The following is a 14,583-nucleotide window of genomic DNA, read 5'->3' on the forward strand; positions in this document are numbered from 1 at the left end:
CCTCTGATCACTCAAAATGATTATTTTACACTAATTTTTTTCACTATTTTTCCCCAAAGTACGCTCCCCGGTACGCTCCCCGGTGCGCGTACTGGGCGCTCCCCCTGCGAAAATCGAAAAAAAATGAAAACATTTTTTTTCACCCGCGGGACCCTTTTATGGCCCCCACATCAAACCTAGGGGATCAGGGGGGTCTACCCTGCGCCCTTTTGGTTATTTCGCCCTTTGTTTTTGCCACCTCTTGTGTCTCGATCCTACCGAGACACAAGATGGCGGCCGCTCCGGACTGTTTGGAATGTTTACAGACACCTGAGAGGCAATCAGCTTTCCGTGCGCAAGTCGCGTGGCGCGCCCGGAGCGCTCCCCGGTGCGCGTACCGGGGCGCGGCTATAGATATATATATTTTTTTGATCCTAAATTACTCAAAATCCTCTGGAGCACATATCTTGAGACATAGCAAAGGCACATCGGGCTACCAGTCCCTACAATTTTGCCAAGTTTGGTGAAAATCCATTCAGCCGTTCGAGCTAAAAGTGAGTCCGACTGCCCTATGGAAATTAACATGGGGAATACACGTTTTGGGACCCGCCTTTTATCTCGGCCCCCGCTTGACGGATCCCCCCCAAACTTTCAGGGAAGGACTGGAGCGCCGCGAGGCAAGGTTGAGGAAAATTTCAGGCAGATTCCTCAACCGGCGCCAAAGTTATTCCCAATAGAATGTTGCGATTTCCCTATGGAAAACAATCCTAACTATAACTACCTACTGGCGACTGCCAGTAGGTAATATATATATATATATATATATATATATTTTTTGAAGCTCCAAAGTTGCACCGGTAATCCCAGGGCACTCTTTCAGCGGGTGCAAGCTCCGCGCCGATACTCGCGCAAATTATTCCAGCTCAAGAAAACGTTTCATTCAGGAAACGAAGAAAAGCGCACTCCGGGGGTAAAGCAGCAAGGTTTAATTTTCAGCCCACAAACACTTGTGCAACAGACGCGTTTCGGACGCCAAGTCCTTCGTCAGTGTTTACACAATCAACAGTCTGCAGGCAGCATATAAGGATTACCAACAAACTAGAAAACGGACATTATCCATACAGCGTTAATGCAGTGGCCATTTTAAAAGGTTAAGATACCATCGTTCATATACATAGAAACAGTGTCAATCACCGCGGAAGCTTCAATTCTCCCTATTCCAACTCATACTGCCGTGTATCGGCAATTCACTGCATTTCTTACGCTTTTATTCATTGTCCGTTTATAGAAAAAACAAGAGCAAGGCATGCTATTTTTGCAAATATACAGATATAAAAGCTCGCATTAATCACGTCCGTGATTCCAGTCATTATTCTTGGACATGCATGCTTGTATCTTTAATGCCTTCAATCAAGGCTGATATTAGAAAAGTAACCCCAATTAAGCCGTGTATCGGCATGTCACCACTCCTTGCCAGTATAAAATATCAAATATCATTTCTGCAAAGTTACAATCATCATCCAAAATCATTTTCAAAAAATTCTCAAAATTTAGGATTAAAATTCAGATATATCATACAGAGTAACACAACTGTTTCAGAGTAGAGGACTCATCAGCACATCATCGGTATCCTCTAGGTATTATTTACATAGATCAATTTTAACTCATCTATTTTCATAGAGAACATCATTCTCACAGGTAAATGTGTCATTTGCCTAGGTGAACCATAAGTTCCTCCCCACTATTGAGCCCCATTGCTTGTTTGGTCTGCATATCAATGATATAACGAGACTCCAGTCTCCGAAGACTGAGTAATCTATCCCCCCCTCTAGGATGTAAAGGGATGTGGTCCAGGCTGAAGTACTGCAGTAGCTCTCTGTTACTTTGGTGGACCTCTGCAAAGTGTCGAGCTACGGGATATGCCATATCTCTGTTCATTATAGCTCGTTGGTGCTCGAGGATCCGCATTTTAACATTTTTTATCGTACTCCCAATATAATGGAGTCCACAGGGACAGGTAAGACAATAAATAACATAGGGGGTAGTGCATGTGATAAATTGTTTGATGGTTTTCAATTTAGACAGCCCTGGTATTTTGTAGTGTAGGACTCGTTTGCTGTTCTCACAGGCACGGCACTTCCCGCACGGGAAAAAGCCCTTCATGTCTTTAAGGGTTGCACTCACTTTAGGTTTTACTGGTGTGAGATGACTATTGACTATTCTGTCTTTAATGGATCTAAGTTTCCTGAATGTTACAAGGGGTTTAATCGGGACATCCTTTCCTATTACAGGATCCCTGTGAAGGATGTGCCAGTTCTTTGTCATTATTCTCCTAAGGACATTAGCCTGATCAGAAAAAGTGGTTATCATACGAAACGTATTTTTCGTATTAGGCGAGGAGTCTTGCTTTTCCTTATTCTCAAATAGATGTTTTCTTGGAATCTTGGCTACCTTTTTATAGATCTTATCCAGATGTATCTGGTCGTAGCCCCTTATAATAAATCTTGCAACACACTCCTCTGCTGCTTTTCTGAAATCTATGTCCTGTGTACAATTCCGCCTCAACCTTAGTAACTCCCCATAGGGGATACTTCGGATGAGACTGGGGGGATGGCTACTCGAGGCGTGCAATATGCTATTCCCCGCCGTCGGTTTCCTATATAGGGTTGTCTCTAACTTGTCTCCATTTACAAAAACTTTTAGGTCCAAATAGTGTACCTCTGATACGCTGATGTCAGCCGTGAATCTTAAGTTGAGGTTATTCATATTCAGGTTCTCAACAAATGCTGCAGCCTCTGTGGTGGAGCCCCGCCACACAAGAAACAGGTCGTCGATATATCGACGCCACACCACTATGTGATCTGCCCATTTCTGATTGGTCCCTGCCAGGGCCACCTGCTCCTCCCACCAGCCAACGAAGAGATTCGCGTAGCTGGGGGCGAAGCAGGTTCCCATGGCAGTCCCAGACATTTGTTTAAACAAATCGGAGCCAAACAAGAATATATTATTTGTGAGGCAAAACTCCAAACATTCTATTAGCATGGTATTGTGCTTCATGTATTTTGCAGACCTTTTTTGCAAAAAATATCTAACGGCCTCTATACCTTGTTGATGTCTGATACTAGTATAGAGGCTCGTAATGTCTAGAGTGATCAAAACATATGTGGTATCCCAAGCAATCAATTCAATTTGTTCTAGAAAATGTTTCGTATCCCTAACATAGGATTTAAGTTCAACAACAAAACTTGCTAAAAAGGAGTCAATGTAGATCGACATATTTTCTGTCAATCCTCCCTTGGAGGACACAATCGGTCTTCCCGGTGGGCACTCTAGATCTTTATGAACCTTTGGCAGGTGATAGAATGTCGGTGTGACAGGTTCGGTGTTGCGTAAGAATAAGAATTCATTCGTATCCAGCATCATTTTATTGCGCCATTTAGTTAACAAATCACTATAGGCTTGAATTCTGAGCTGATATTCAGCTTTGTCACTTTTTCGATAGTTCTCATCCATTCCGAGTTGTCGGAGAGATTCTCCACAATAATGTTCTCTTGTTAGAAGGACAACATTGCCCCCTTTATCGGAGGGTTTTATGATTGTCCCTTCCAATTTTGCCAAGTTCACAAGTGCATCCGATTGTCCTCTATTGAGATTTTTCTTCCTCTTACACCTCTTGTTTTTTGTTGCTGGTAGGGTCCTTAATTTCATGAGATCCTGTATCATCGCCTCAGAGAAAGTGTCGATGGCGTCATAGGGCATCTGTGGGTTAAATTGGGAGGGGGCACGGAAGTCAGTTACAGGGGATTGTTGCTCAATTCCTCTGTATTCTCTCACTAATGGTGGTACAGAGGTCACCTCATCCCCAAGTTCATCCAGGATGTTCGCGGTAATCAAATCTCCAGCGGATAGTACATCTGTAGGTTGTGATCCCACTTTTTTAGAAGATCTCTTTATTTCTCCGGTGGATGGTTTAAGTTTGTGGAATTTGTGTAACTTGATCTTCCTTGTCAGTTTGAAGAGATCGATACGTGTCTGGGTATACTCAATTTTCTTATTAGGACAGAAGGTTAATCCTAGTTGTAATGTTTCCTCTTCTGCCTCAGTCAATGTGTTCTTCGTTAGATTAATGATGGTTAGATTTTCTCCATCATTCACCATCTGTTGCCCTGCTTCTTGCGGGTGTTGCTTTTCTTTGCCTTCCCTCTTCCTCTTCCCCTTCCAGCCCTCTCTTCGAGTTCTTCGTCGTCCTCTGGAGGTTTGACTTTGCCCCCTCTGAGCTAGGTCTTCCGGATCAAATCGAATTCCCGGTGAAAAGGATTCTCGATATTTTCATTAGTTGCATCCGGTCTATCATCACCCGTTTGATCATCATCCGTTACACTGGATTCAGAGGTGGCTAGTTCCACAGGTGGCGGTGTGTTCCTCTTCTTCTTCATCGCCGCTCTTGGGGCGTCGAATTTTTTAGAGAATGTCAAAATTCTGCCGAGGGCGTAATCTCGCTCATCGCGTTGGAATTTTTCTTGTTTTCTCAGTCTAATTTTTGATTCGTATTTTATGAGTCGTTTTTTCATCTCTGCTCTCAGTTGTTCCTGTTTCGTATGATCAGTGTCTTTGGCAATCTCTTTTTCGATCAGGGCAATTTCCTCCAATGCTTTTGCCCGATCGCTCCAGGCAAATTTTACCAATAAATCCAATTGTGCTTTACAAGACGCAGCTATAAGTTCGGCCCATTGTTCTAGAAGCCTTGGATCTGGGCTTTCGTATGCCGGAACGGTGTAAATTCTCAGGCCCCTGGGGACCCTGTCGACATCCATATAATTCTGTAGGGAAGTGGCCTCCCACCACTTCCTCACTTCCCTTTCACTGCATCTTTCCAGCTTGATAAACAGATTTGCCAAAGAACCTGATGTTGTCTTTGCTCCTGCACCGGCATTCGGTGTGGTGATTTCGCCTGGTGCTCTCTTTTTAAAAATATCAAGTGCCGCCTCCTGGCGGTCTTTCTCGTCGCACATTGTGTTTGCGCAACTATGGCTGTACGGTATCTTTCCGTAAAGTGAGCCGCTTTTACCCCCACGCTGTGCTCGGCAAAACAGTAGTTATTGTATACTTTACGAAGGGCGGAGAAACAGAAAACCACAGCTCACCGGTGACTTCGGCAAACTCTCCTCGTCAATAGGTGGCTCGATGTCCGACCTCCTTTACTGTTCCCTTCTCCTGCTATTGCTCCGCGGTGCCTTGGTAAACATCAATTGAAGCTCCAAAGTTGCACCGGTAATCCCAGGGCACTCTTTCAGCGGGTGCAAGCTCCGCGCCGATACTCGCGCAAATTATTCCAGCTCAAGAAAACGTTTCATTCAGGAAACGAAGAAAAGCGCACTCCGGGGGTAAAGCAGCAAGGTTTAATTTTCAGCCCACAAACACTTGTGCAACAGACGCGTTTCGGACGCCAAGTCCTTCGTCAGTGTTTACACAATCAACAGTCTGCAGGCAGCATATAAGGATTACCAACAAACTAGAAAACGGACATTATCCATACAGCGTTAATGCAGTGGCCATTTTAAAAGGTTAAGATACCATCGTTCATATACATAGAAACAGTGTCAATCACCGCGGAAGCTTCAATTCTCCCTATTCCAACTCATACTGCCGTGTATCGGCAATTCACTGCATTTCTTACGCTTTTATTCATTGTCCGTTTATAGAAAAAACAAGAGCAAGGCATGCTATTTTTGCATATATACAGATATAAAAGCTCGCATTAATCACGTCCGTGATTCCAGTCATTATTCTTGGACATGCATGCTTGTATCTTTAATGCCTTCAATCAAGGCTGATATTAGAAAAGTAACCCCAATTAAGCCGTGTATCGGCATGTCACCACTCCTTGCCAGTATAAAATATCAAATATCATTTCTGCAAAGTTACAATCATCATCCAAAATCATTTTCAAAAAATTCTCAAAATTTAGGATTAAAATTCAGATATATCATACAGAGTAACACAACTGTTTCAGAGTAGAGGACTCATCAGCACATCATCGGTATCCTCTAGGTATTATTTACATAGATCAATTTTAACTCATCTATTTTCATAGAGAACATCATTCTCACAGGTAAATGTGTCATTTGCCTAGGTGAACCATAAGTTCCTCCCCACTATTGAGCCCCATTGGTTGTTTGGTCTGCATATCAATGATATAACCAGACTCCAGTCTCCGAAGACTGAGTAATCTATCCCCCCCTCTAGGATGTAAAGGGATGTGGTCCAGGCCGAAGTACTGCAGTAGCTCTCTGTTACTTTGTAAATGGAGACAAGTTAGAGACAACCCTATATAGGAAACCGACGGCGGGGAATAGCATATTGCACGCCTCGAGTAGCCATCCCCCCAGTCTCATCCGAAGTATCCCCTATGGGGAGTTACTAAGGTTGAGGCGGAATTGTACACAGGACATAGATTTCAGAAAAGCAGCAGAGGAGTGTGTTGCAAGATTTATTATAAGGGGCTACGACCAGATACATCTGGATAAGATCTATAAAAAGGTAGCCAAGATTCCAAGAAAACATCTATTTGAGAATAAGGAAAAGCAAGACTCCTCGCCTAATACGAAAAATACGTTTCGTATGATAACCACTTTTTCTGATCAGGCTAATGTCCTTAGGAGAATAATGACAAAGAACTGGCACATCCTTCACACGGATCCTGTAATAGGAAAGGATGTCCCGATTAAACCCCTTGTAACATTCAGGAAACTTAGATCCATTAAAGACAGAATAGTCATTAGTCATCTCACACCAGTAAAACCTAAAGTGAGTGCAACCCTTAAAGACATGAAGGGCTTTTTCCCGTGCGAGAAGTGCCGTGCCTGTGAGAACAGCAAACGAGTCCTACACTACAAAATACCAGGGCTGTCTAAATTGAAAACCATCAAACAATTTATCACATGCACTACCCCCTATGTTGTTTATTGTCTTACCTGTCCCTGTGGACTCCATTATATTGGGAGTACGATAAAAAATGTTAAAATGCGGATCCTCGAGCACCAACGAGCTATAATGAACAGAGATATGGCATATCCCGTAGCTCGACACTTTGCAGAGGTCCACCAAAGTAACAGAGAGCTACTGCAGTACTTCGGCCTGGACCACATCCCGTTACATCCTAGAGGGGGGGATAGATTACTCAGTCTTCGGAGACTGGAGTCTCGTTATATCATTGATATGCAGACCAAACAACCAATGGGGCTCAATAGTGGGGAGGAACTTATGGTTCACCTAGGCAAATGACACATTTACCTGTGAGAATGATGTTCTCTATGAAAATAGATGAGTTAAAATTGATCTATGTAAATAATACCTAGAGGATACCGATGATGTGCTGATGAGTCCTCTACTCTGAAACAGTTGTGTTACTCTGTATGATATATCTGAATTTTAATCCTAAATTTTGAGAATTTTTTGAAAATGATTTTGGATAATGATTGTAACTTTGCAGAAATGATACTTGATATTTTATACTGGCAAGGAGTGGTGACATGCCGATACACGGCTTAATTGGGGTTACTTTTCTAATATCAGCCTTGATTGAAGGCATTAAAGATACAAGCATGCATGTCCAAGAATAATGACTGGAATCACGGACGTGATTAATGCAAGCTTTTATATCTGTATATATGCAAAAATAGCATGCCTTGCTCTTGTTTTTTCTATAAACGGACAATGAATAAAAGCGTAAGAAATGCAGTGAATTGCCGATACACGGCAGTATGAGTTGGAATAGGGAGAATTGAAGCTTCCGCGGTGATTGACAGTTTCTATGTATATGAACGATGGTATCTTAACCTTTTAAAATGGCCACTGCATTAACGCTGTATGGATAACGTCCGGTTTCTAGTTTGTTGGTAATCCTTATATGCTGCCTGCAGACTGTTGATTGTGTAAACACTGACGAAGGACTTGGCGTCCGAAACGCATCTGTTGCACAAGTGTTTGTGGGCTGAAAATTAAACCTTGCTGCTTTACCCCCGGAGTGCGCTTTTCTTCGTTTCCTGAATGAAACGTTTTCTTGAGCTGGAATATATATATATATATATATATATATATATATATATATATATATATATATATATATATATATATATATATATATATATATATATATATATATATGTATGTATATATATATATATATATATATATGTATATATATATATATATATATATACATATATATATATATATATATATATATGTATATATATAAAACTGCTCCCAAATTAAAGAATAACTCGGGAGATGGCACTCCGTGGGAATGGAAATTTTCTTTATTGGAGGCGGTGTGTAGACAGACAAAAGTCTAAGCATTTCAGCTTAGACAGCCTTGTTCTCGATATCTATATCTATCTATCTATCTATCTATCTATCTATATATATATATATATATTCACTGAAAAAAACCATAGGTTTCAGGCCTTATATAGTTAGGAATTAGCATTTAAAAAAACCTTTGAAATTCACTGAAAAAACCATAGGTTTCAGGAGTTATATAGTTAGGAATTAGTTTTTAAAAAACCTTTGAAATTCACTCAAAAAACTATAAGTTTTAGTGGTGTTATAGTTAGCTGGACATTTTACTCATACAAAACCAATGAAATTGCTCCTATATAGTTAGTTGTACTAACTATATTTCGCGCACCCGCAATCCACTGCTGATGATGTCACATATTAGATCATTCATGACATGGTCAGTGACATCACTGATGACATCTCAAATGACATCACTGATGACATCATCCAGTGAATGTGGTTGGCTTTGTTATTTAAATATGCATTATATATATAGCAATTTACATTGAAGAATGAGTGGATATATATAAATAAATATTTGGATGGAGGATTTAGTAGCAGTGTAATTGACTGTTTACTTGACCAATTCATAATGTCTCACTAAATATAGTGGATAGTGACTAAACTGTGTGAATATCTGTATCACTTTGTCAGTTGTTGTGTAAACTGATTCTACAGTTGGTTACTAGCTATGTGAAAGTCTATATTAGTTATTGATTAGTTAACTGAGTATTTGTATGGGAGTGTGAAAGTGTGTGTGGTTCGGTGGGGGGTGTGTGACTGTCCAAAGATGTGTGAATAGTTGATTCAGTAGATATATGAAGTTAAAACTACATGTTCTAACAGTTTGGGTGAGGGAATCTCTTTATGGGTGTGGTGATGAGCAAATATATTTCTCAAAGGTACAGGTCCAACAAACTAGAAAAATAAAAGGCAGTGTATGTGTCAGTTGTTGTATATAAATAAGTATACATAAGACACAATGATTGTGTGAGTGACTGTATGGATAACTGTATACTTGTAATAATGATTTTATAATTCACTAAGTATGACTTACTATCTAAATGAATAGAAGTGGTGTTTGTATAAGTGTTTTGCTAAGTAAATATGTAAGTATGATCCATTGTTTGCATAAGTGAGTAGGATGACTTCATATGTGAATAGGATGCGTGCTGTTGTTTAATGTCGATATAGATGTATAAGTATTTTTAATAGTGTTATATTGTTCATTGACAGCATGTATGAGTGAATCCATAGGTAAGTGATTAGATGTGTGTATACATCTATGAATCACTGAGTGGATTTTTAGATACTTGTATTGCTGTGACAATGGATTTAAATATGATACTCTGTATTTTACAAACAGTGATGAAAAATTGTAATAGTGTATGAAAAGGTGTATGTGATTGTCACGTGGATGATGTCATCAGTGATGTCATCAGTGATGTCATTTGAGATGTCATCAGTGATGTCACTGACCATGTCATGAATGATCTAATATGTGACATCGTCAGCAGTGGATCTATGGCAAAATGAAACCCCTCATTTTGTTCCTTTTCAAATTAAATGTATTAAGTGTTACCACTTTATTCCAATCAAGATGACTTCAGGTGTGCCATACTTTTGTCATAAGTAAGACTGTTAGCGTTCTAGTTGTTCTTTAGAACACTCTGGGACATTCTGTCATTGGGCTATAGTTGGGCTACATCTGGCTGATATTTGGGCTACATTTGGGCTCTTTTGTCTCTGATGGCCATCTTGGGAGACTGCATATCAGAATTTTTTTAATGAAATATAAGAGGATTTGAGAAGTCACTCAAAATGTGCCCTAATTTTTCTTTCTTCAGCACTAATCATAATTTCTATGGCAAAATGAACCCCCTCATTTTGTTCCTTTGCAAATTAAATGTTTTAAGTGTTAACACTTTATTCCAATCAAGATGACTTCAGGTGTGCCATACTTTTGTCATAAGTAAGACTGTTAACGCTCTAGTTGTTCTTTAGAACACTCTGGGACATTCTGTCATTGGCCTATAGTTGGGCTACATCTGGCTGATAATTGGGCTACATTTGTTTTTTTTTTGTCTCTGGTGGCCATCTTTGGGCTACATTGGGCTACATTTGGGCTCTAACGTATATATAGCCCAATGTAGCCCAATATACATTTTTTCAAAGTTAATTTTCGTAAAAACCACTAGAGCACATATCTTGAGACATAGCAAAGGCACATCGGGCTACCAGTCCCTACAATTTTGCCAAGTTTGGTGGAAAACCATTCAGCCGTTCGGGCTAAAAGTGAGTCCAACCGCCCTATGGAAATTAACATGGGGAAAACATGTTTTGGGACCCCCCTTTTATCTCGGCCCCCGCTTGACGAATCCCCCCCAAACTTTCAGGGAAGGAGCGGAGCGCCGCGAGGCAAAGTTAAGGAAAATTTCAGGAAGATTCCTCAACCGGCGCCAAAGTTATTCCCAATAGAATGTTGCGATTTCCCTATGGAAAACAATCCTAACTATATATACCTACTGGCTATCGCCAGTAGGTAATATATCATATATATTACTGGCTATCGCCAGTAGGTAATATATCATATATATTACCTACTGGCGATAGCCAGTAGGTATATATAGTTAGGATTGTTTTCCACAGCGCGTAATCACATTTTGCCTGATCACAGGTGCGCAGTAACCTAGAACACAGTTAATTTCAGTGCCAGGGCTCGTGGCCAATAATTTACTTTGCACATGCTTATTGCTTCCTTCAGGTTACTGTAATCCAATGCTGGTACCAGTAAGAGCCATGTTCCCCTGTGCATTAATCCTACAAAAATAATTCTATGCTTACTCTAAGTACTCCTGTCTGCCAGGAAGCACATGTGCCGTTCCTCTAGATATATATGCAGTTGTTAATTTTTTTTTCACTTTAACATTTTTAATGCCAGCACATAGCTGCCACTTTTAAGGGGCAGCACGGTTTGTTTTACCCTTCTTTTTATGTTTGTTGCATTTCTTGAAATATATATAGATTTTTGTACGTAACCGTTGCTCTACATTGCCAAGACCAGACATTATGACTTGTAAATGCTTGTCTAAAATGGTGTCTAAAATGAGTTAAAATCAAAATATTTAGGTCAGGTATTAGCCACGACATTTTAATTTGATTCAAATTATATGTATAATATACCTACAAATAGTGCCTTTCAGAAAGAGCTCTTCATCTATTCATCTGTTATTCACATTTTAATTCTGCCCACTGAAGTATACAGCTTTGGGCCGTAGATCAGCTCAGTTCGGTCACTGGCTGACTTCACTCTGAGGGATGGCACTCTTCCCTTTCACAAGGACCACTTCCACACACACAAAGTCGTTTTCCAACGTAGCAAGAACTACTATAGTTTTATGGTCTGTTTGAGACCAAAAAACACTTTTGCTTTTTACCCAATGCTTATTTTAGATTAATGAGAGCCTAGCAGTTTCCCCAACAACAAAGTTAGTAAAAACCATGATACAACAAGAATAACAAAGCCAAAATGCTGGTTTTGACCAGACCTATTGGGTTTGCCAATGCTTATTGTCTTGATGTACCCTTCCGTGGGGAGGTGACTGTGAGAAGTTGGCCTGGTATATGATGTTCACTATTCTAGTGATCACCTTGCACCAGTCCAAACAACCCTTATGGTGATGGTTGTAAAGTCACCCTTATAGACCAGCTATCCTAATGGTAGCATGGACAAAGCAGTCTTAGGCTAAACTCAAGAGGGCATGTGAAGCCAATTGTTTTACCAGCAACAATCCCTTGAATACCAAATGAAAGGACACCACACAAGGTATATATAAAATATATATGTATTTATTTCTAACACAACCCCTCTGCACTCTTTATGAGGTCAGAGTTATCTGCATTCCAGCCCCTCGGCTGCCTGCAGAGTTTTGAAAGTCTGACTGCCCTGCACTTTAGCTCGCTGTGCACCCCTGTCAGAGACAGTGCCTGAGGGTGATCCTTTCCAAGCGTCTGTGCCGTAAGGCCCATGCCCAGATTCTGTCTGTTGTGAGCAATGATGTTCCCTTCAACTTTGGACAGAAGAATCCGCTGATCTGCTTTTGTGGCGAAAATGCACGCACCACCCGTGGAAGTTCTGCAGTAATTTAACAAATTGTTAATTGTTCCAATAAAAGTTAACTCCGTAATTGCCCTAAAATTCACAGAGTCTGCTCCTCTCTGTTAGTGGACTCTGCACCGCTTCATGTAGTAGTACTGTACTACTACATTCGCAGCGCCTTCACTTAGTGCCAACATCGGCCCATACCCCAGCCCGCTCACAACAATTTCCCCAATAACTGACACCACACAATGTTTTGTTGGAGAAAGTTGTTGCAGCTTTATTTGCATAAACATTATGCCAACATATTGGGTTATCTTACGGGCGATCCAGGGAAAACAGCGTCCGGGCAGCACCGCTCGTCGAGGTCAAGGGGGGGGGGAGAGGATCCTTCCACAAGGCCGACCAGGGTCAAAGAGGGCGTCAGGCCCGCGACCCCAGGCCTTATACCCTCGGCCCCTGCCCTTCCCCCGCCGGAAGTGGTATCACTGGGGACCCTCCAGGTCCCCGAGACTAGACCGTTCATAGGGGTCTTTGCCATCATGTGGCACTAAGGGTGGCCGCCCACGTAGGTGGCCCTCTTCGGTGGCCCGGGGCAGCCTGGCATTTCCTCTCTCGTAAGTAAACAATCCAAGGATCTTTACGGCTCCAATAAGGCATCTGCAAACCAGACCTCTCCAACCTGACGCTGCAACGGTGAGGAAACTTGGCACATCAAACTAGCTCAGAAGGTGTCATCCTGACTTGATTATTCCATCTGGCAGGCTCGTCCTCTGAGGGTTTGTCAAGCTAAAGAACTGGGGTTGCTGCCAGACACTCACTTATCAATGGCAACAGAAGTGGTTGATCACAGCAGTAGGAATGAATACCATTATTCAAACTCAGTTATCCCACCCTTGAAATGACATTACTTCCCTAGCCAGGACTTTTGGGGCCCGCAGCCAGCCCCTGGAAGTGATGTCACATCTGGGTCACAAGACACTGGTTGGTCATGTGAAAGCCTGTGAGTCATGTGACTGCAGTTTGTGAAGTCCCCAGGGTAAGGTCACGCCAGGCCATTCATGCGACCCGGTTGTGATGTCTTCCACGAACTCTGACCTCAGAATATCACATGATTGGGGGTTGTGAGGTCACTGGGAAACCATGACCACAGAAGATCAGGTATGCAGGGTTTGGGATGTCATCCTAAAACCCTGACCCCTGAGCACCAGGTGACCCGGATGTAATGTAGAGGAGGCCCTACCCCCCTTTCGGTGCTGTATAGCTCCCTACACTCAGGGGCTGTACCTCCATCATGGCGGAGGGGCGCTGCCTCCCTGCTAAAAGATGAAAAACAAAATGATAATAAAGGCATTTTATTATCATTTTATTTTTGCCTGTCTGACAGCCGAGGAAACTAGTCTTCAGCGGGGTGGGACCAGGCAATCCTCTGGTGACAGGCATGGCAGGGGAAGGAGTGGTCGTCACTTTTAAGTGCGCATGTCAGTTTGGCTGGCCATCTTAGGCCGGCCAAACCTTCTTGCATATTTTGTTTTCTTCAGCCCAGCTGGGTTACACAGCTGGGTTGGAGAAACGCCACAGGCTTCCAGGCACTGTTTGAGCGGCCAAATAGGCTGCTAAAACCAATCCCGGTGTTTCTCCCATACTGGGATAACTATTCCCAGCATGAGAGGAGCATCTGGATTGGCATCTGGGAGCCTGTGCAGTGTGCGGCTGGAGTCGAGGCCAATGCGGCCCCCGGGGAAAGCAGGTCGGCAGACCAGTCTTTTCCCCGGGGTGTTCGCGCGAGATTAGGACAGACAGGAAGTTAGGTAGGGGGTTAGGTCAGGGGTGGGAGGGGTTAGGAGGCTATTTAGGGGGACAGGAGGGGAAGGACTTAATTTTCCTGTCCCCGGTGCCTCAGGGAAGAATTTAGCTTTGGAGTGCAGGCGGAGTGTTATTTAGGTAGGCGGAGGGTGAATTGAGGGTGTGGACGTCGCTACTGGTGCCCCGGAGCGACGATTAGCATAGTTTACTTGGTGTATAGGTAGGCGGGGTGCTATTTAGACGAACTACCAGCGTGTCGCCCCTGGTGCCCCGGTGCGGCGAACGAAGGTACTGAAGCTCCCGCATCTCGCGGACGAGCCGAGCGCGAGGGTGCCAAACCTCACGCATCTCGCGGA

Source organism: Lissotriton helveticus, chromosome 12 (genome assembly GCF_964261635.1).
Source record: "Lissotriton helveticus chromosome 12, aLisHel1.1, whole genome shotgun sequence".
NCBI lineage: Eukaryota > Metazoa > Chordata > Amphibia > Caudata > Salamandridae > Lissotriton > Lissotriton helveticus.